Source organism: Typopeltis vanoorti, chromosome 4 (genome assembly GCF_054136105.1).
Source record: "Typopeltis vanoorti isolate ZY-2024b chromosome 4, IOZ_Tvanoo_1.0, whole genome shotgun sequence".
Taxonomy (NCBI): domain Eukaryota; kingdom Metazoa; phylum Arthropoda; class Arachnida; order Uropygi; family Thelyphonidae; genus Typopeltis; species Typopeltis vanoorti.
The window spans coordinates 171,300,932-171,324,720 of record NC_143552.1 but is presented as its reverse complement, the minus strand read 5'-3'; the positions used below and the strand labels follow the sequence as shown (position 1 = coordinate 171,324,720).

The 23,789-nt window shown below is 39.2% G+C and overlaps 1 protein-coding gene across 1 annotated transcript in view; it reads left to right on the top strand.

The window, feature by feature from the left end:
• The window catches only part of LOC150107843 (protein phosphatase PP2A 55 kDa regulatory subunit-like), a 282,326-nt gene that overhangs the window by 74,019 nt on the left and 184,518 nt on the right, over positions 1–23,789 (top strand). The gene's annotated exons all lie outside the window — the stretch shown is intronic.

Genomic DNA, 23,789 nt, shown 5'->3' with positions numbered 1-23,789 from the left:
ATCTCTAATTCCTTTTACAGCACTCTTTCCTCCATTCCTAAGCATCTTCAACAACCTCCAGAATATTTTGCCACCTTCTTGATATTTATTTTCTATATTCTTGCCAAAGTCCTCCCATGACTTTTGTTTAGCTAGTTTTACACACTGTTTAGCTTTCTTACATTTGTCTCTGTATTCTGTAAGAGTAAAAGCTGACTTATTTGCCAGGAACTTTTGATATGCTTTCTTCTTTTCCTTCACTGCCTCTTTAACTTCCTGTGTCCACCAGGGAGTTCTGATTTTTTTATCCTTGCAGACAACCTCACCACATGCCTCTCTGGCAGAATCAATCAATGTTTCCTTCAGAGTTTGCCACTGAATCTCCAAGGTTTGATTCCTGTTCTCAAACTCTTTCATTTTCTTTTCAATAATATTTCTGTATTTTAGTCTACAGTTCACATCTGAGAGCTGCTCAACTTTTATTCGCTTTAAAACTTTCTTACATGTTATTCTTTTCAATATGATATTCAATTTTATCCTGCTCAAGACTAAATAGTGATCACTTCCAATTTCAAATCCTCTGTACACTCTGGTGTCCTGCACCAGGGAGAAAACATCACTATCAACAATAACATAGTCAATGAGACTTTTCTTATTCCTAGCCTCTTCTCTCCATGTGAATTTGTGCACATTTTTATGTTGGAACATGGTGTTAGTAATAACCAGTCCATGTCCTGAGCAGAAATCCAACAGATATTTGCCATTATTATTAGCTTTGCTCTTTTCTCCAAATTTTCCCAAAATATTTTTGTATGTCTCACAATCATTTCCTACTCTACTATTTAGATCCCCAACAAGGACCAACTTTTCCTTTTTCATTGTGTCAGTTGCTTTTTCTAATAATCTATATATATATATATATATATATATATATATTTTTTTTTTTTTTTTTCAGTTATATTGAATTTACTTCTATAACACGTTACTGCACGCATATTGAGATTCCATGGTAATCATGCGCCCTAACTGTATGTTATTCCTAGTATTGTTTGAACTACTGTAATGATGATGTCCCAAGATACTTGGGATGAAATATTTACAAATTAAATAGTCATTGCAGTGGTTAGTACGTGTTTTTTTTTTTTTTTTTTTTTTTTTTTTTTTTTTTTTTTTTTTTTTAACTTATGGAGTGAGAACTGGATTAGAAACAGAACACTTGATGAATGACTGTAAACCACAGATATGAGAGTTTTTAGAAAGATTAGTGGCATGAACAGATAGCATCAATGGCAGTGTCATATTAAAAATGAGGCTATTAGGAAAAAATTTGACATTGTTAGCATTCAGGGATGCATTAGCAGAATTCATCTCAGATGGTATTATAACTTAAACAGAATGGGATAGGAAAGATTAACAAAGAAGTGTTCTTTGGCAGGTTGGCAGGGATTGATACAGTAAAAAGAGAAGACAGAGATATTAAGATCTGATAATGTCAGAGTCTTGATGGATAACAGATTCATTTGGAGGAAAATGTTTGATCTGAAGTTTGTAATAGAATAACTTTTTCATTTAGTACTATCATAATATCCTGTACACACCCTGAGGGTACATATGAGGAATTTGATGATGAACTATATGGTTTAATATTATATGCATTTTTATTCACACACACACACATACACACACACACCTGATTTCACTTAGCTGTCATGTAACTGCATATAAGGAGAATTTCCACCATGTTTAATTTTTAATTTCCAGCTATAACACTTATGATTGTGACAGGTGAATTGAAATATCTGTAGCTTAATCTAAATAAAGTTTCTACTTTGTCTACTACATGTGAGCTTAATATATATAATATTGAAAAAAAAAAAAGAAAAAGAAAATCGACTTACTATAGAATTGCTATTATTATTATGTAACACTTCCTAGGAGTCCAAGAACTCATTGCATGAGGATACTCTGCTACAGACATCACAATTTCTCTCCCTGGTACTTAATTCCCCACTGCACACAACTACCACCAATGCCAACAGTGTTTTTTTGTCTATAGATTGCATGTATTCTTGTGGTCAATTTGTCTTGAGATGAAAAATCCAGAAAAAAAAAACCCTGCTACCTCTGTATGAGTTTGGTTAACTCACATTTAACTTCAGAAAGCTATTAAAATTGACAATGTGCCTTATCCTTAGTTAAAATCTGAATAACTGTAATCACCACTTTTTTTTTTACTGTGATTTCTACTTACCAAACATTATAAGCCTAGTATGTTAGTACTGTAAGTGAACTAAGGTGTTTTTATTTATTTTTTTTTGGTTTAATTAATTTTTATCATTTTTTTCTATTTTATTTATTTTTTACGTAGTCCCTACACCCTATTTTAGAGACCAAACGTGGAACTTTTTCAAGCCACTTTAGACTTTCAATAAGCAGGGTGGTAGTTTCATATAGGGCAATAAATTTATATCCTATCTAAAGACAATCACAAACATCCCTGCTCACTGCTGGATTCAAACCTTAAATATAATATTTTACCTAGCTATTTTTAATTGATTAAAAGAGAAAAAAAAAAATTTTGTTTTTTTATTATAAGCATTTCAAACTGCTGTGAACCTGTTCGTTGCAAACTGTAGATATGAAATTACATTGGAAACATAGCTAACTTATTAATTTAAAATATAAAAGAATATATTCTTATTATTATATGGTTATCTCTGTGGAGTCAAAAGAGTCATCATGTGAGATCCACAATAACATTATTCACACAATATCTTTATACCTCTCTTTAAATTTGCTCACTGTTGGGGCACTCACAATTACCTCTGGCAATCTGGATATATCTAATCCATGAATTAGATATTTGGATAACTGACCTAGTTGCTTCAGGGATGGGAGATGAATGTCGGTAGACAAGTAGTGTGATAGGAGAGAATGACGAGCGGGAGATGAGTAGTGTGATAGGAGAGCGTGACGAGCAACAGATAAGTAGTGTGATAGGAGAGAATGATGAGTGAAGTATGAATGAGAAAATAAGAGTCAGGAGTGTGGAAGGCTTGAATGACTGTGAAGTTTATGGAGATGGTTTTGATTGGGTAAATGAATGGCGAGTAAGAGCGACTAATTTGCAGACAGGGATAGATGAGCTGAAAGAGGAGGTGAAATGTCTTGTGAATGAGATCGGAAGTATGAAAGATGAGATTAGGAGAATGGAAGAGATGTATGCAAGGCAAATCAGAGTAGGAATGAGAGAAGGTTTCGGTAATGATAGAAGAGGAGAGAATAGAAGCAGTAGGATAGAGGGAATGAGAGAAGAGAAACAGTAGAAGATAGGGAATGAGAGAGAGGTATGGGCATATAGAAGAGGAGGAAAAGGGAACAGTAGAAGAGAGGAAATGAGAAAGATGTATGGGAATGATAGAAGAGGAGAGAATGGAAACAGTAGGAGAGAGGGAATGCGAGGGAGCACTGGAACCAGGGATAGAGTGATGTCAGGAAGGCAGGTAAGTAGGGGAACACAGAGAGAAAGTGTTAGAGGAGAGAAAGAGAGAGAGATGCATGGGAGCATTCGAGGAACAGGGTGGTAAGAGGTGTAATGTATGGGGACTCAATGATCCGTGATGTGCAAAAAAGAATGCATGAAGAGTTTGCCTGGAGGAAGGATAGAAAGTGTAGCTATTGCAATTAAGAGGGGTAAAAGGGTGGTTGAGATGATTGTGATGGTAGGAACAAATGACTTGAGAGGTAATGTAAATTGAGCAGCAAGAGATATGAGATTCTTGCTTAAGGTACTACGAAAGAAGACGCAGAGAGGAAATATAGTGTGTGTGTGTGTGTTGCCTAGGTATGATAGTGACGAGCTGAGCACAAGAGCAGTAATATTGAATAACATAATAGCTAAAATGTGTCAGAAGGGAGGATTGGAATATGTGGATGCTTGGAGAGCATTTGAGGACAGAGAGGAATTGTATGCCAGAGACTGCTTGCATTTGAATGAGAAAAGATATAGGCATCTGGAGAGATTGCTGTTCTGAACGAGTCAGTGTGTCAGTGCAGGGAAACTAGAATGCCCAAGATGGATGGTAGCAGGGGTGGCCTCTTGTGGGAAAGATTACTTCGGAAAAGGGAGATGACATCAGGTAACGCTGAGCCCAGTGGATTCTAGACAGGATAATGCTGAGTATAGAAATAGTGACATTTTAATGCTTTATACTAATGCCAGGAGTATCCAGAATAAAGGAGAGGAATTGGTAGCACTGATGGCATCTTGACCAAAGATTATGGGATCACTGAGACGTGGTTGACAGAAGAGGATATAATAACAGGAATAGAAATTGCAGGGTACAGTATTTTTTGGCAGGATAGGAAGGGAAAACGTGGTGATGGAGTACTGCTTATGATACGTAACGACTTATGTCCTCTAAGAGTGGAGGCTTTGGAAGGCATTGACACTAATGATTTTGAAACCATATGGTGCGAAATAGAGATAGGCAAGATGGAATATTTAGTGGGGTGTTGCTACAAACCAAGGAGCACAAAGGGTAGGGACAAGGAGATGTTTAGACAGTTGAGCTTGGCAAGTGCAAGAAGAATGATTGTTATGGCGATTTTAACTACAGCAGTATAAATTGATGAGAGGAAGCTGCATATAGCAATAATAGAATGGAATTTCTAGAATTCTTGAGGGACAAATCTCTTAGGCAATTGTAATAGAGGGAACAAGAGGTTCAAGAGTTTTGAATTTGGTCATAGCATCGGAAGAGTTGATAATAACTGAAATGATATCTCTCCCACCAGTTGCAGAGCGTGACCACGTGGTTTTGACTTGAAAGATGAATAGACATGCAGGAGTATCAAAGAGATTGGAACATATGTGGAATTATAAGGCAAGTGATTATAATAGTCTTAGACATCAACTTGGGGAAGTTTCATTGAGGGAGGAATTGGAAGGCCGGGATATCATTAGGTTTGGGAAATTGTGAAGGAATATTTCTTAGCATGGAATAGTAAGCTGTATTCCACCAAGTGAAGAAGAGGACACAATTTGGTATAAAGTGGATGACAAACAATATTAAACAGGAACTGTATGCGAAAAAAGAGACTGTGGAAGAGATATAAGGAGACAGGTGAAGAGCAGATACATGAAGAATATAAGACGCAGGCCAGGAGAGTGACTAGTATAATAAGGTAGGCAAAACTAGAATACGAGAATTGATTGGCCCTAAGATCCAAAGAAAATCCTAGGGAATTTTTTAGCTATGTGGCCAGTAGGAGAAGAAAGGATTGTGGAAGAATGACATTGTGGGATAAAAATGGGAATAGACTGACTGATGCAGATGATAGAGTGGAATTGTTCAATGAACACTTGATTAGTGTATTTCATCCTGGAGGAGTAAATTTTAATACTAGAGAGATGGACGCAGGTTTGAAGTTTAGAGGTGCAGGAGGAGATCGTGTTCCAAATACTGAGTACTCTGGATGTCAGTAAAGCTGTGGGATTGGATGGTATTTCACCACGATTTTGAGAGAATGTGCTAAAGAACTGACAGCTCCTTTGACCTGGCTTTTCACTGAAAGTCTGGCTATGGGAAAGGTGCCCAGGGAATGGAAAGAAGGTAAGATAGTGTCATTGCATAAGGGTGGCAGCAGACTGGAAGTGTCTGTTTATAGGCCAGTTTGTGTGTCGTCAGTAGTTATTAAGATCTTGGATAAATTAGTTAGGGACCGTATACAACATTGGGCAGATGAAGGTAATGTTATCTGTGAGAGTCAACATCGATTGGTGAAGAGGCGTTCTTGTTTTTGTAATATGCTAGACTTTTATAATGAAGTTGCAAGAACATTAGATGAGGGAAAAGCATATACTGCAATTTTTTTAGACTTAGCAAAGGTATTTGACAGGGTACCACATGGTAAGCTGATATTTAAGTTGCAGCACATGGGTCTGTATGTCAGATTGGTCAACTGGATTCAGGATTGGCTGTCTGATAGGTATCAGAGTGTTGTGTATGGTGGAGCAGTTCCAAGGAGGCAGAGGGTTACAAGTTGGGTTTCACAGGGCTCAGTGCTAGGACCTATATTGTTTAACCTTTATATCAATGACATTGTCAGTGGATTGCTGGCGGATATTCAGTTCTTTGCAGATGATGCATAGCAGGGAAGGGTTATTAATAATAGTGCAGACGTGGTAGCCCAGCAAGAGGATTTGGAAAAGCTAGACAGATGGGAAAATGAATGGGGATTTTGGTTTAATGTAGCAAAATGTAAGGTCTTGAGTATTGGGACACATCGATGGGACGGTGCATACTCTATTGGAGGAGCTTTAACTGGAGGAAGTAGCGGAGACAAGAGATCTGGGGTTGGTGATTTATAAAAACCTGAAATTTAGGGGATATATTCAAAGGTTGTGAAGGTAACACAGAGGATTGCTGCAATAATAAGAAGGACACTGACCTGCAGAGACAAGAGTTATCATTCCGTTGTATAAGACTCTGATCAGACCACACTTAGACTATTGTCCTCAGATTTGGTCCTCAGGATTTTAAGGGGATAAATAACTGTGGAAAGGGTACAGAGGAGGATAACAAAAACAGTTTCAGGACTGTACAATTTTAGTTATGAAGATCAGCTGAGGGAATGTGGATTGCAGAGTTTGGTGAATAGCAGAAGGAGAGGTGATATGATTGAGACTTTTAAACTGTTGAGAGGTGGTTCCACAGTTTACATTGGGTAGTTCTTTCGCTTGGTTGTACAGTGGGAAGAGTGATGATAAGGGGGCTATCCCTGGAAGTTACGAAAGGAAACTTTTAACAAGAGGTTTAGGAGTGGTTTCTTTGCATAGTGGATGGTTGAACCATGGAATGCATTACCTGATAGAGTGGTGAGAGTTAGAATGGTCAATGAGTTTAAGGAGTGGTGTGATAGACTTTGTGTTTCCTAGGAGGGACCTCCCATGATGAGTCCTGATAGACTTGTGTTTCCTAGGAAGGATCTCCTGCGATGAGTCTTTTGACTCATTGGAGGCCTAAGTAATAATAATAATAATTATAATTTATTCCGCTCATTCACCACTCTCCAAACAAAGAAACTAATCTACACTGTTACGCAACTTCCAGGGTTGCCCCCTCCCCCTGTTTTTTTATGTTGGATCCATACACAAGAGGTTTGTTAACTGATACCATGTTAGTGCCATGTATGGGAAGACAATTGGGAAATGAGGAACTTGTTCACATTAGATTTGAAGGTCTGTGTATTTTATTCCTTGGGAAACATGGGAGAGATGGCTGTTTCACAATACAGCAACAGTAGAAATGAAGGAATTAGAAAAGAAACTTATTCTATGAGTACAGAGTTTAACTGTCAATGGATTCTGGGTGGTAACTGCATGTGTTTCTGTGGACTTATTTGAAAGGGGGGAGGGATTATTGATGATAGTTCTGATGAACATTTACAATGGAAATGTTTATAAAAGATGCACCCATTAGATACTAGACACCCGTGCGAGAGTGATTGGAGTGAATTGGTAAGAGATGAGTCATTAATCATGCTGAACCCTCTCTTCTGTATTGCATCGAGCATTTTTAGGGAGCTCCTACAGGCACCTTGCCAAATGTTCAAGCAGTACTCGATGAATGGGTGGATCTGTGATTTGAACAGAGTTAATGGCTTTTGCAGGTATAGTAATGCCTTGGACAAAAGAGGAATCACAATTTTTTTGGATGGCAAAGAGGCAATAGTTGTAATGTGTTTATGCCAAGAGAGTCTTGATGTCAGGTAATCCCAAGGAGAGAAATTTCATCTTGCCAGAGATTTGGGTGTTGTCAAAAGTAAGTCTGGGATAATATCATTCTTTTTTGTGGGAAATAAGGCAGAACTGTAGTTTGAAGACATTGAAATTGACAAGGTTATCCGAGCCCCATCGAAGAATGGTTCGGCGATCAGAATTTAGGCTTGCAGAGGTTGTTGCTCTGTGAGTTGTGGTGATTTGTTTGATGCAAGAGTTGTCAAGTGAGGAGTGAGGACAATGCAGTGCATTGTCATTGGCAAAACTGTGTATTGAATTGGTGACCTGGTGATTGGAAAACTGGTGACCCAGCTGAAATAACAGGACAAACTGAATGATGGAAGCTTAGTTGATAGGCCCTTGTGCCAGATCCTGTCAACATCCTTGAAGATGTCTAGTGCAACTACTTGGGATCGCAAACATTTCCATAGTGCATAAATTATTAAACGCATACATTTAAAGAAATAGACATTATAGCAGAAGAGTTCATGTCGCGAGCCCTGTCGGCTTGTTTACAAGCTGCGAATTCTGCTACCAGCGATCTACAGTATGGCCTAGTGCAATACAGTCTTCTGTAGTTTGATGGTAAAGATCTGTCATGCTTCTTGGAAATAGGGGGACATGAGTGTAGGGTATATGTCAGTGGAGTAAGAAAGGTGACATTGACAACGTTATTCGATCCCCATCGAACAATGGTTTGATGATCAGAATTTAGGCTTGCAGAGGTTGTCGCTCTGTGAGTTGTGGTGATTTGTTTGATGCAAGAGTTGTCAAGTGAGGAGGAGGAATGCAGTGCAGTGCATTGTCATTGGCAAAATAGGAGTCAACTCCGGAGGACAATTGGAGGAATGCTGTCAGAGCCAGTGGACCTGTTGGTATCTACTTTGGATAGAAGTTTTCCGATGTCTTTAATGTTGGTGTTTGGAATGGTTGGGAGATACCAAAATCATTTATGCAGGCATTTTAGGAAAAGTGTGATGCTAGAAGATTGTTTTTCTCTGTGGGTGACAATGCAATAGACCAGTGGTAGCCAAGGTGGTCGATATTGACCCCCAGTGGAGATATAACATTGTTAGGTGTCGATTCGGGCTCGAGGGTCGATAGAAAAATATAAGACATCATTGTACAGGTAATATTTAATTTGGTTAACTTGGATTACCTCCATCCTGAATAACAACACAATTAAGAGTGAATCGTGGGAACAGTGACATGAATAGGACCTGTAAGATGGAGCAAGGTCATGAAAATAGTTAGAGGCCAATCAAGTAGGCCAAAATGACGTACATATTTACCAATAAACGGATGTTAGTGGTTCCTGCCCGGCCGGCGCAGCGGGAGCGAGATTGCAACATGTGTGCGGTTCTTATTTACTTACACATATTCGATCCCAGTCTCATTTTTGCGCATCAACATACAAGTGAGCATTAATGTTCTAAAATTCATCAACATACATATTATAATTCAATCGTTATTCATTCACGAACTAAACTTCTCTATGTTGAAGAGTTGAACAGGACTAGTAGTAATACCAGTGATATTAATACCAGTAGTTTATTAATATCACTAGTAAGACCACTGATATTACTAGTAATAGTAATATAATAATATATACTATATTATACATACAATAAACACTGTAACTATAAAATAAACAATCTAAAAACTCATAAGCATCTTTTTTTGTTTGTCCTATTGTACATAATAGTAAATTAGAGGGGTGTCAATAAAAAGTCAAGAAACTCTTGAAGGGGTCGACGGTCAAAGAAGTTTGGCGACCTCTGCAATAGACTCATCTGGGTGCAGTATTGGGCCAAGTTGTGACAACTACTTTTGCCAAAGACCAAAATATGTGGCTTCCATTTTGGCATGATGCAAGTTTCCTGCTTTTAGCTCTTTGGAAATCGGTTTTTGATGCATTGGTGATTTTCTTGCAGCTGCTTCAGGCTTTGGTATAGACAGTGAGAGAAGGCGGAGTTCTTGATGATAGCCAGTTGCTGTATGCTTGATTCTTAATTTGGATAGCTTGCCACATCTTCTGGAGAACCAAAGCTGACTTATGGGATGGGAATTTAGCATGGGAGTGGGGAATATGTGCTTCCATTCTGGACAGGTTTACTTCAGTGATGTGTTCAGTTCATAACCTTGGGTTGGAAGGCTGGAAGCAACAATCCAATCATGGGAATGGTTGAGATGACTCTTAGTTGAGAATGGCTATGCAGGTATTTCTCATTGGAGAAGGAGATAAGCACAAGATAATCACTTAAATTTGACAGAGTGGGACAGAGATTTTCAGTAAAGTAGATTGTGATTGGGAAATTCTAAGTTGAATGCTCTCTTTCATGGTCACAGCAAATGTATGCAACACTGTTGTTGTGTCGGAAAAAGTGCTGATTCACTTTTGATAAGTCATCCTTTTTCCCGACCCAACATAAGGTAACCTCAGAAGGGATGGATAAGGACATACTTATGTCTCCAGATAGAAAATGTGCCTATTAATGACCTAGAAAATGTATATATATATTCAGTTTTGTAAAATTTAAGTAATGTTAAAGAAGCCCATAAACTAAATAGAGAATGTTTGTAAATTAATTAAGATAGAAAATCATATAAAATTGCTAAAAAGATGTGTATAAGTTAATACAAGTTTTAGGCCATGTCAAAGACAGTTCATGGCCACGGTATCCAATCGGCTGCCGCCGTATGCATGACGACACCACCGAGTGAGGGCGCTGTTTTGTGGTATATAGGTTTCAGCGGGGATTTGAATCGCTCTCTTCTCTTCTCGTTTTTGTCGGTGCCTGGTTTCCTGAGCCGAGTAGCTGTGGAAAGCTTGCCACCATGCGTAGCAAGAATCCCCCCCCCCTTGCTATACATGCCACATGGATCAAAGCTGCAGCTATAATGCATCCAGAATTCTAGAAGAAAGGGCCACTGGTGAATTTACGCCAGTGTATAAGGTCAGTGTAAGAGTGCTTCTTTTTCGAGTAGAACAAAAGAATAGCTAAGCCACCATTAAAGAAAATACAGTGAGGAGATCCGAGTATCCAGATAAGAAGGTCCTAAATCCACCAGATAAAGCAAGAACGGTAAGCAGAAACCTTTTGTATTAAGTTAGAGTAACCGTGGAGGAAGGAGAAACTGAACTTTGAGAAACAGCCAATTTCCGTGTAGTGTTTAAAGAACCGTCTGCATTTGGACAATTTGTCTACATCTAAGGAATAAAAGGCATCTTAGGCTTGAGTCGAATAGGAAACTGAGGCTTCGGACTGTTTGTGTCGAGAGAAGTAAATTAATGTCATTGTGTTAAGATTTAATATGAATGCTAGCTAAAATTCTGGGGGGGGGGGGATAAAGTTTGAATATAAGAAAAAATGTTATCTCATGAAATCTATGCAAGAGTTGTAGAATTGGCCTGTATATATATATATAATTTATGTGTGATAGTAATGGGTAACTTAGTACAAATTAATAGAATCTGAGGATAGGTATATAAAGACGTGTAAGATTTTGTCAGTATAAGAAATTTTAGTGTGGAATCCTTTTGGAAGTGTTAACTTAAGAAAGGGGAGGGAACTCAGACTCTTTTAGAATCAAAGGTTTAACTAAAATGTATTTCTATGTTTGTGTCAAAATAAATGTATTTCTTATGTGTAAACCAAATGTGTTTGTCATGTTTCTGTGGATTGAATTACCGCTTGGAAAATCACGAACCGTGTATTAGAAGGAAATCCATTAGTAACATAAGAAACAGGACCACGACTGCAAACTTCTTGATCCCTGCATTCTTTTATTATTATTATTATTATTATTATTAAAACAAGACCTCATGGAGTCAAAGACTCATCTAGGAGGTCCTTTTATCTTACACACACATCTCATCATACCGTGTCTTAAACACATTCAAACTACTTGCAGACACCACGCTCTCAGGCAGGGCATTCCAATCACTCACAACTCTGCACGAAAAAAACCTGCCTCTCACTCCCTTACTCACACCCTCCTTATACAGTTTCCAGGAATTACCTCTGGTTCTCCCCTGATCTCCCACTATTCTCTGTAGACCTTCTCCACCATTGATCCTATAACAACCCCTTACCAACTTGTAGGTCTCTATCATGTCTCCCCTCTTCCTTCTCTCCACGAGACTCTGCAAATTACATCTTTTCAATCTTTCCTCATACTCAACATTCCAGAGGTCAGAAACTACCTTAGTCATTCGCCTTTGGACCCTTTCCAACATCTCTTCATCCTTCTGAAAACCCGGTGACCAAATCTGGGCACAATAGTCCAAGTGTGGCCTAATCAAAGCCTTATACATTGGAACAGGTATCTCCCTACTTCTACATGTCAGTGTCCTCCGCATCATTCCCAGAAGTCTTTGTGTTGTCTTCACAATTTTGGCGATGTGTCCCGTAAATTTTAGATCCTTATCCACTATCACCCCCAGATCTCTTATTTCCTCTACTTCCAACAATATATTCTCACCAAGCATAAATTCTGCATCCCATCTTTGTTTTCCAAATTTTAAAACCTTACATTTTGCAACATTGAATTCACATCCCCATTTGCTTGCCCAATCACTCAATTTATTCAAGTCTTCTTGCAAGGCCACAATATCTTCACTACTCTTTATGGTTCGTCCCAACTTTGCATCATCTGCAAACAACTGAATATCTCCATCCAAATCTTCACCAATATCATTAATATATAAGTTAAATAGTAATGGCCCTAAAACAGACCCCTGAGGCACTCCACTAGTGACTTTCCTTTTCCTGGATATTGCACCCCCATACACAACTTGTTGATACCTATCAGATAGCCAGTCTCCAATCCAATGCACTAATCTAATATCCAACCCCATCTGCTCTAGTTTGACTGTCAACTTATCATGAGGTACTCTATCAAAAGCTTTTGCGAAATCCAAGTATATTACTGTGTATCCTTCTCCTCTGTCCAAGGAAGCAGTCACTTTATTGTAATAAGTAAGTAGATTACTAAAACATGACCTCCCTTTAGCAAATCCATGCTGTCCATCAAAAATTATACCATTTTGTTGTCAACCCAACTCTGGATCCTAGTTCTCACAAGCTTCTCCAACAACTTAACCACAACACCTGACACACAGATAGGCCTATAGTTTGATGCTTGAGTTCGATCAGCTCCTTTATGAAGTGGCACAATCTTGCCCTCCTTCCACTCTTTAGGAACTTGACCAAGTGCAAGACTCGTATTAAAAAAATATGTCAAGGCAGGTGTCAACTCTCTAGCACACACCTTCAGAATACGTGGTGATATATTATCAAGTCCCACAGCCTTATTTACATCTAGTTTACTCAACTCCCCAAACACCTCTTGCTCACTTATAGTCAGTCTCTCCTCCCCATCATCAACTGCTCTTAATCTCTCCATGAAGTCACATTCACAAGATTGAAAGATCTTTATGAATTGCTCATTAAGTATCTCCACAACACATTCTGCACCAGATGTCTTTATACCATTTCCTCCAATCAATGTCATCCTTCCATAATCATTCTTTCTTTTGCTGGCTACATATCGAAAGAACTCCCTAGGATTCTTTTTAGCTTCATTAGCTACCTGCTGTTCATACCTCTCTTTAGCTACTCACAAACCAAGTCACCCTCCTTGCCTGGTCTTTGTAGACCTCATGAAATTGGTTACTTCCACTTCTCTTATGCTGTCTCCACAATGCCTTTTTTTCTGTATTGCATGCTTAATCTCTTTATTCATCCATCTCACACTTACCTTATTTAACCTTCTCACCCATGGTATACATTTAGACATTGCATCTACTAAATAGTTTTTGAAAATCCCCCAAGCTGCATTGATCTCTTTTCCAGCTAACTCCTCATTCCATGCTACATCTGCAAGCTGTCTCCTGAGCTCTTCATAATCACCTCCCTTGTAGTTCCACATATACCCTTTTTTCACAGGGGTCCTTGCACTGCTGGCAACCACCCAGGTAATCACCTCATGGTCACTTTCACCAATTGGTGGATGATTTGACACCTCATTTATAATTACATCCTCCGATGAGATGACCAAATCCAAGACCCTTAATCCTCGTGTGCCCTCTGTTACATACTGTCTGAGGTAGTTATCCCTCAAAAACTCAAGAAACTCATTTTCTTTACTTCCAGTCGCTATCTCTTCATTCCAGTCTATATTGCCATAATTAAAATCACCCATAATGATCACCCTTTTCTTATTTGCTTGGCTTATTTGACTATACATTTCACTATCACCACCATCCACATTACCAGGTCTATAACAACATCCCACCAAGTATTTGATTCTATTCACCTCTATCTCACACCATACTGCCTCAAAACCACTGGCCCTATTTCCCTCTTGCATCTCTACCTTGTATGGACATAACTCTTTCTCTATCATCAATAGCACTCCCCCTCCCTTTTTATCCCTTCTATCCTCACGAAACACATCATACCTTTCCATCTCTATTCCTGTCAGGATGTCGTCCTCATCTAACCATGTCTCACTTATTCCGACAATCTCTGGGTGCACAGACGCAATTAGTGCAACCATTTCATCCGCCTTGTTTCTTATGCTTCTAGCATTGGTATACAAACACAACAACTCATTTCTGGATCTACAGCTAGTTCAACTGATACCATTCACTCGATGTGCTCCCTCCATGCTGAACTGGGGCCATTTCTCTTTCTGCTTCTTCATTTTAGAACCCTTTGCAACAACATCTGTTTCCTCTTGATCCCTGGTCATCCCATTACTTTCCTGCCTACACATGCTCTCACCTCCTCTTGGAGCATCCACCTTTCTCACGCTGTGTATCCCTGTCCACCCTGGGCCTCCCCGTTTCCCTGCTCCTCTTGCACACCCATTCTCTCATTTTCTATACTCATACCACTCACCTCTCCATTGTTTTCCACTTCTTCAATCTCTCCTGTCTTACTCTCCTGCTCTTCCACATCACTCCCCTCTCGATCTGATTCATTTTCTCTATTCACTTCTCTACCTTCCAGCAGCAGTCTCTCCAAGCGACTCACACCATAACCACTCAAATGCAGTCCATCGCTCCCATACAGCTCACTTCGTCCCTCAAACTCATTCCACACATTAACAAACTGTACTCCCGTCTCCTCACACATTTCAGCCAGAATACCATTCATAATCCTTGCTCTCCGCCTCATTTCACCACAATCATACCTAGGCAACACACTGACTACCTTTCCTGTCACACTATTCTCTTTTATCTTTCCAAGCAGTCTCTTGACATTCATTTTGACATGCTCTTTGTTCTCTCTCAAATCATTTGTACCAATTAATACAATTAACTCTTTTGCTCGCTCCCGCCTCATATCCAATGCCTCAATCACTCTACTTATTTTACCGCCTGGAATCCTAGAATAGTATATCAGAATTCAGTTGCCGGCTGGTGCAGTCATAAAATAATATAAATTTGTCGGCTAACTAAAATAATAATAACTGATAAGGATAAAGATAATATAAAAAAATAAGAAAAAGCAAAAGACATAACACTGTACTTGAGCCATAAGGAGTTGAAGAGCATGCATTTGGGAACATTCAGATGAGTAGTGCTTGGAGAGTCTGAAATTTGTGTTTCTATCAAGAAAAGAAGGTGGGGGTTTTGCAAACTGGAGGCAGAAGTGGACACTGTTAAGGTTGAAGCAGAGACCATGTATATTTGTAAAGTGGATCTGAAAGTCTCAATGGTGTTTGTTGTTGTCTGAGTGGGTCATACACATTCCCTATAACAAACAAGAATTCCTCTTTTGTAGTTTATGTAATATGCTTCATCACCACTTTGCAAACAACTGGAATAAAAACAACAGTCATTGACCTTGTTTGCACTGGGTAAAGGTAAAGTCTGGCTGGGCATGTATATGTGATTATGGGGAATTGACTTTGAAGTTGTTCACAGCCAGCATTATTTGTCAGTGTTCTCCCCAGAAATTTTTACCAGCTGGGTGGAATGAAGCATTAGCCAGACGTACAAAAATTTTGAATGAGTTAAGAAAGACCCTTTTTCATAACAAATTAACATAGTAATTTTATTAGAAATTACTTCAAACAAGGATAATATTTTATATAGTAATTATAACAAACAAGACTAGGATTTTTCTTATTTTCTCATTAAGTAATGAAAAACCATGTAATGCTCACAGCTTAAAATTCTATACATTAATTCTTCTCTTCTACTTAGAAGCCAGTTGTCAGCAGCTTTTTCGTAATTAAAATCTGTTGGATCTGGTCCCTCCAGTGAAATCAGCATCAGATTATTTAGAGTGTTCTGACAATTCCTCATACAGATTTTTATCCTTTTTAATGCAGAGAAACCCCTTTCACATTCAGCTGTGCTCACAGGTATGGCCAGTCCAACTCTTTGAGCTCAGATTATTATTATTATTCCTGACACCTCCAAGGAGTCCGAAGACTCATCGCAGGAGGACACCTACAGCTGTCTCAACCACTACACCGAACCTCTACTACGAATCATCTCCATCAACGCAATCTACTGGCCACCACAACTAGTATTTTTTGTCTGTAAATTGCATGTGTTCTGAAGGGCTGATTTGTCTGTATGCGGTATGAAAAACCCGAGTTTCTGGGAGAAAAAACCATGCTACCTCCGTATGAGATCTGTATGAGATGTTGTTGCTAATTTCAGCAGTATTTGTCTTGGATCTAGATTTTTATATGACTGTCCATTAATCATTTTTTATGAAACTGCCCATTCTAGTTTAGTACTTTCATAGTTTAAAACTGCAAGGCTTCCATTTCTAGAATAATAATCAAAAAGAATATCAGAAGCCTCACGTTGATCATGACTTTCTGCATTGAAAAGTCTTGAAAAGCAGGAAATGATTGGCATTTCTAGGTGTTTAATAACTGTGAATATGTATTTATCCTATATTGTAGTCTTAAACGTAATAACATTAGAATCTGAATAATCAATGTGAAGGTCTGACCATTCACTTGAAAGATGTTATGTTTAATAACTGTGAATATGTATTTATCCTATATTGTAGTCTTAAACGTAATAACATTAGAATCTGAATAATCAATGTGAAGGTCTGACCATTCACTTGAAAGATGTTGATGAAGAGATTTTGAAAATGACTGCCAGGAGTGTCTTTCAATTCCATGATGGATAGTTTGCTGGCTTCTAAGACTGACTCTGTTTCAGTTAAGTCATCTTACCTTTGCCATGATCTAGACAAGTTAGATAAATGCAGTAACACATCTGAAAGCATCATTAGTGAAGCTACGAAATTGTATGTTCTGATGTATTTACTTGAACCTTCAGCTGCGATATCATTTCGTTCAATGGCCTTTCTTTTCAATGCAACACTTGCTATGCATTCTCTTAGAGACCGAGACAGATTACAGAATCATGAGAGAGCCATCAAGTGTCACTAGCCATTTTAAGTTTAATCTGAGGACTGTTCGGTATATTTTGGATTTGGGTTAAACCAGTTATCCTGACTGAAGAATTTTGGAAGAAGAAAAACAATTGCCTTAAGATATCATTAAACATGACTAAATAAGGCACTTCAGCAGCTGCTTGGGCACTAGCAAGAGCCAGTCGGTGGTTTGCACAATGACAGTTGACCATGAGTCCATCTGTTTTATCTTTGAGCAGTTTTGCAACTCCCTTTTGCTTTCCAATCATGACAGCTGCTCCATCAGATCCTAGGCCCACCAGATTACAAGTTTTTAAGCCTAGACTGTCAAGGGTTTCAATTACTTTATTAATTATAGTCTCAGCTTTGCCATCAATGATATTGCAAGTTGATACAAAGCTAATCCTGAATATATTTGATGTACACAATCAGCTGTTTTAAAACTGAGATGTCTGTAGTTTCATCACATAAAACACTGAAATAATCTGCAGAATGTATATTTTTCAGTATTTCAGTTCTAATTTCTGATGCTAAAATATCAATTGAATCTTGCATTATTCTTTCGGAGCTATAATGTGCATTTTTACCAACGCTATGATGTTCTAAGTAGGAACAGCCCATATCTTTGTAATGCTCAAAGCACTAAGCACTGGGGCACTCTGCTGCTTATCCTCATTCACCTTGATTCCACTCCACCATACAACACACTGATGTCTGTATATCACCCCCCCCCATCCACACCATCAGTCTCATGTCCATTCCCATTTTCTTCGACTTATATAATGGTTTTTAATGTGTTATTCTGCCAAAAGCCTTTGCAAAGTCCAGTAGTATCACGGTGTAGCAATTTTCTTTAGACATTTCCTTTATACAATTCCACTGTCAGTTTATTATAAAATGTAAATAAACTACTGAGATGGGCCTTACCTTTTCCAGTGCCATGGTGCCCCTTATATAGTATCTTATTCTTCTCTACTTATTCCTGAATTTTGCCTCTAAATAACTTTCCAATACTTTTACCACCACTATAGAGATGCCAAGTGGATTGTCATTTACTACTTCTGTCTTGTAGCCACCTTCACATAATGAAATTGTCTTACCCTCTTTCTGCACCCTTGGAATCTTCCCAGAGCTGTGATTTAGATTCAACAATTTTATCTAAGGCACTGCCCATTCTCTTGTACATTCTTGTAGCATATGAGTTGACATACTGTCTGTGTCCCTTTTATGTATTCACATCGATATTTTTTAATATGTTGAGTCCTCATGTTCATCTGCCTCAGTTCTCACTTCAGCCTCTGTCACATAAGTAAATGCAAACTCTCCAGCTGAATGATATACCCTTGGAAAGTGATCACTTAGCTTCTCAACTATTTCTTCTGTTTCTGTCATTTTCCTGTCATACTCTGAGTAAGATCGTCCTGCCGTAATCATTCTTTCTCTTACATGCTACATAGCAAAAAAAAAAATCTTTTGGATTTACTTTGGCTTTCTTAAATAATTTTCTCTCATAATCTGCTTTAGCATTCCTTACCATACTAGTTACAATTCTTGCCTGTGCTTTGGTGAGTGTGCTGTAACAACCTTTTTTGTTTATATTCTTTCCAAAATACTTCCTTTTTTTTTCTTTTTTTTTTTCAGCTCCTGCTATATATAAGGACCATATACAGCATTGGGCATATGAGGGTAATGTTATCTGTGAGAGTCAACATGGATATGTGATGGGGCACTCTTGTTTTAGCAATATGCTAGCCTTTTATGATAAAGTTACAAGAGCATTAGATGAGGGAAAGGCATATACTGCCATTTTCTTAGACTTAGCGAAGGCATTTGACAGGGTGCCACATGATATTTAAGTTGATATTTAAGTTGCGGCATATGGGTCTGATTGTCAGATTGGTCAACTGGATTCAGGATTGGCTGTCCGATAAGTATCAGAGAGTTGTGTATGGTAGGGCAGTTTCAAGGAATCTGAGGGTTACAAGTGGGGTCCCACAGGGCTCAGTACTGGGACCTATATTGTTTAACCTTTATATCAATGACATTGCCAGTGGATTGCAAGGGGATATTCAGTTGTTTGCAGATGATGCAAAGCTGGGAAGGATTATTAGTAATAGTGCAGATGGGGCAACCCTGCACGAGGATTTGAATAAGCTAGATAGATGGGCAAATGAATGGGAATTTCAGTTTATTATTATTATTATTCAGGCCTCCATGGAGCCGAAAGACACATCGTCGGAGGTCCTTCCTAAGAACATAAACTCTGTCAAGACTCATCGAGGGGAGATCCCCCCTAAGAAACACAAAATCTATCATACCACTCCTTAAACTCATTGACCGTTCTTGCTCTCACCACCCCATCAAGCAATGCATTCCACGGTTCAATCACCCTCCACGCAAAGAAACCACTCCTCACCCTCTTGCTCACAGTTTCCTTTCGTAGCTTCCAGGGATGGCCTCTTGTCATCACTTCTTCTTGCTGTTCAACCAAGTGAAAAAACGCCCCAGTGTCAACCCTGTAACCACCTCTCAACAGTTTAAAAGTCTCAATCATATCACCTCTCCTTCTTTTATCCACCAAACTCTGCAATCCACATTCCCTCAGCCGATCCTCGTAACTATCCTTGTACAGTCCTGAAACCATCTTTGTCATCCGTCTTTGTATCCTTTCAACAGTTAATTTATCCCCTTCAAATCCTGGAGGCCAAATCTGAGAACAATAGTCCAAGTGTGGTCTGATGAGAGACTTGTACAACGGAATGATAACCCTCCTATCTCTGCAGGTCAGTGTCCTTCTCATTATTGCAGCAATCCTCTGTTTTACCTTCACCACCTTTGCAATATGTCCCCTAAACTTCAGGTTTCTATCAACCATCAACCCCAGATCTCTTGTCTCATCTACTTCCTACAGCATAACTCCTCCCAGGAGTATGCTGCATCCCATCGATGTTTCCCAAACCTCAAGATCTTATATTTTGCTGCATTAAACTGACCCCCAATCATTTGCCCATCTATCTAGCTTATTCAAATACTCTTGCAGGGCTACCACATCTGCATTATTACTAATAATCCTTCCTAGCTTCGCATCATCCGCAAACAACTGAATATCCCCTTGCAATCCACTGGCAATGTCATTGATATAAAGGTTAAACAATATAGGTCCTAGCACTGAGCCCTGTGAAACCCAACTTGTAACCCTCTGCCTCCTTGGAACTGCTCCACCATACACAACACTCTGATACCTATCAGACAGCCAATCCTGAATCCAGTTGACCAATCCGACATTCAGACCCATGTGCTGCAATTTAAATATCAGCTTATCATGTGGCACCCTGTCAAATGCCTTTGCTAAGTCTAAGAAAATTGCAGTATATGCCTTTCCCTCATCTAATGTTCTTGTGACTTTATTATAAAAGGCTAGCATATTGCTAAAACAAGAGCACCCTTTCACAAATCCATGTTGACTCTCACAGATAACATTACCCTCATCTGCCCAATGTTGTATATGGTCCCTCACTACTTTCTCCAAGATCTTAACAACTACTGATGACACATAGACTGGCCTATAATTAGACACTTCCAGTCTGTTACCACCCTTATGCAATGGCACTATCTTACCTTCCTTCCATTCCCTGGGCACCTTTGCCGAAGCCAGACTTTCATTGAAAATCAAGGTTAAAGGCATTGTCAGCTCCCTGGCACATTCTCTGAAAACTAGTGGTAAAATACCAATAGTCCCAAAGCTTTACTGACATCCGGTACTCAGTGTCTGAAACACACTCTCCTCCTGTACCGCTAAACCTCGAACCATCCCTATCCCTCTACCATTAAAACTGACTCCTCTAGGATGAAATACTCCAATAAAGTATTCATTGAACAATTCCACTATGTCCTCTCCATCAGTCACTCTATTCCCATTTTAATCCCACAATATTCTTCCACAGTCATTTCTCCTCCTACTGGCCACATTGCTAAAAAATTCCTTTGGATTTTCTTTGGATCTTTGGGCCAACCTTCTCTCGTATTCCAGTTTCACTTTCCATACCACACTAGTCACTCTTCTGGCCTGTGTCTTATATTCTTCATGCATCCTCTCTTCACCTGTCTCCTTATATCTCTTCCATAGCCTCTTTTTCGCATGCAATTCCTGTTTATTATTGTTTGTCATCCACTTTACTCCAAATTGTGTCCTCTTCTTCACTCGCGGTATACAACTTACCATTGCTGCTAACAAATATTCTTTCACAATTTCCCACGCACTAATGATATCCCAGCCTTCCAATTCCTCCTTCCATGAAACTTCCCGAAGTTGACGTCTAAGACTATTATAATCACCTGCTTTATAATTCCACATAAGTTCCTGTCTCTTTGATACTCCTACATGTCTATTCATTTTCCAAGTCAAAACCATATGTCACTCTCTCCAACTGATGGGAGAAATGTCATCTCAGTTATTATCAACTCTTCTGATGCTATAACCAAATCCAAAACTCTTGAACCTCTTGTTACCTCTGTTACATGTGGCCTAAGACATTTGTCCCTCAAGAATTCTAGAAATTCCATTCCCCTATTGCTACATATATCTTCCTCTCTCCAATTTATACTACTGTGGTTAAAATCCCCCATAATAATCATTCTTCTTTCACTTGCCAAACTTAGATGTCTAAACATCTCCTGGTCCCCATCCTCTGTGCTCCTCAGTCTGTAGCAACACCCCACTAAATATCCTGTCTTGCCTACCTCTACCTCACACACCATATGCTCTCAAAATCATTTGTCTCACTTCCTTCCAAAGCCTCCACTCTTAGAGGAATTAGGTCATCACTTATCATAAGCAGTACCCCACCACCACGCTTTCCCCTCCTATCCTGATGAAAAATGCTATACCCAGCGACTTCTATTCCTGTTGTTATATCCCCTTCTGTCAACCACGTCTCAGTGATCCCAATAATTTTTGCCCAGACTGATGCTATCTGCACCACCAATTCCTCTCCCTTATTCCGGATACTCCTGGCATTAGTATAAAACATATAAATGCCATTGTTTCTATACCCAGCATTATCCCTTCTAGACTCCACTGGGCTCAGTGCTACCTGACATCGTCTCCCTTCTCCCAAGTATCCATTCCCACAAGAGGCCACCCCTGCTATCATCCTCCCTGGGACACACTGACTCGTTCAGAACAGCAATCTCTCCAGATGCCTACGTCCTTTCTCATTCAAATGTAAGCGGTCTCTCGCATACAATTCCTCTCTTTCCTCAAATGCACTCCAAGCATCCACATATACCAGTCCTCTCTTGTCACACATTCTCGCTATTATGCCATTCAATATCTCCGCTCTTCTGCTTAGTTCATCATTATCATACCTAGGCAACACACACACACTATTTTTCCTCTCTCTGTCTTCTTCCGTACAGCTTCAAGCAGAAATCTCATATTTCTCGCTGTCCGACTTACATTACCACTGAAATCATTTGTTCTACCATCACAATCATCTCCACCCTTTCACCTCTCTTAATTGCCATAGCCACCCTTTCTATTGTTCCTCCTGGCAAACACTCCTCACGCATCCTCTCTTGAACACCACGGATCATTGAGTCGCCATATATTATACCTCTTACCATTCTCTCTCTCTCCTATTGTTTCCATTCTCTCCTCTTCTTTCATTCCTATATGTCTCTCTCATTCCCTCTCTTTTACTGCTATTCTCTCTTCTAGCATTCCCATACCTCTCTCTCGTACTGTTTCCATTCTCCCCCTCTTCTGGCACTCACGTACATCTCTCTCATTCTGTGTCTCCTACTGTTTCCATCCTCTCGTCTTCTAGCATTCCCATATCTCTCTCTCATTCCATCTCTCCTGTTGTTTCCGTTCTCTCCTCTTCTAGCACTTTCATATCTGTCTCTCATTCCATCTCTCCTACTGTTTCCATCCTCTCGTCTGCTAACATTCCCATACCTCTCTCTCATTCCCTCTCTTCTATTGTTTCCATTCTCTCCTCTTCTAGCACCCACATACCTCTCACTCATTCCCTCTATTCTGTTTCCTTTCTCTCCTCTTCTAACATTCCCAAATTTCTCTCTCTCCCCCACTCTGATTCAGCTTGCAGTTATCTCTTCCATTCTCCTAATCTTATCTTTCATACTTCTGCTCTCATTCACAAGACATTCCACCTCCTCTTTCAGCTCATCTATCGCCCTCTGCAGGTCAGTCACTCTTAATCTAAATTCACTCTCCCAAACAAAACCATCTCCTAAACATTCACAGTCACTCACGCCTTCCACACTATCAACTATTATTTTCTCATTCATACATATATTTTTTTCATTCTCTCCTATCACGCTACTTGTCTTCCTACATTCATTCCCCATTCCTGGAGCAACAAGGTCGGATATTGATAATTCGACACTTATTTCCTCCCATTGCCTGCATTTTGCACACATATGCTCTTTGCTCTCTTTAACAAGCCACATATCTAATTCTCGAGACGCATACATGCCACAAGTACTGCATGCCACAAAGTCCCTTATGATATTTCTTATAATCGAGTTCTTAAATGGCGGAGGACTTGGCGATACACCACTTACAACTGCAGCTGAGTCCT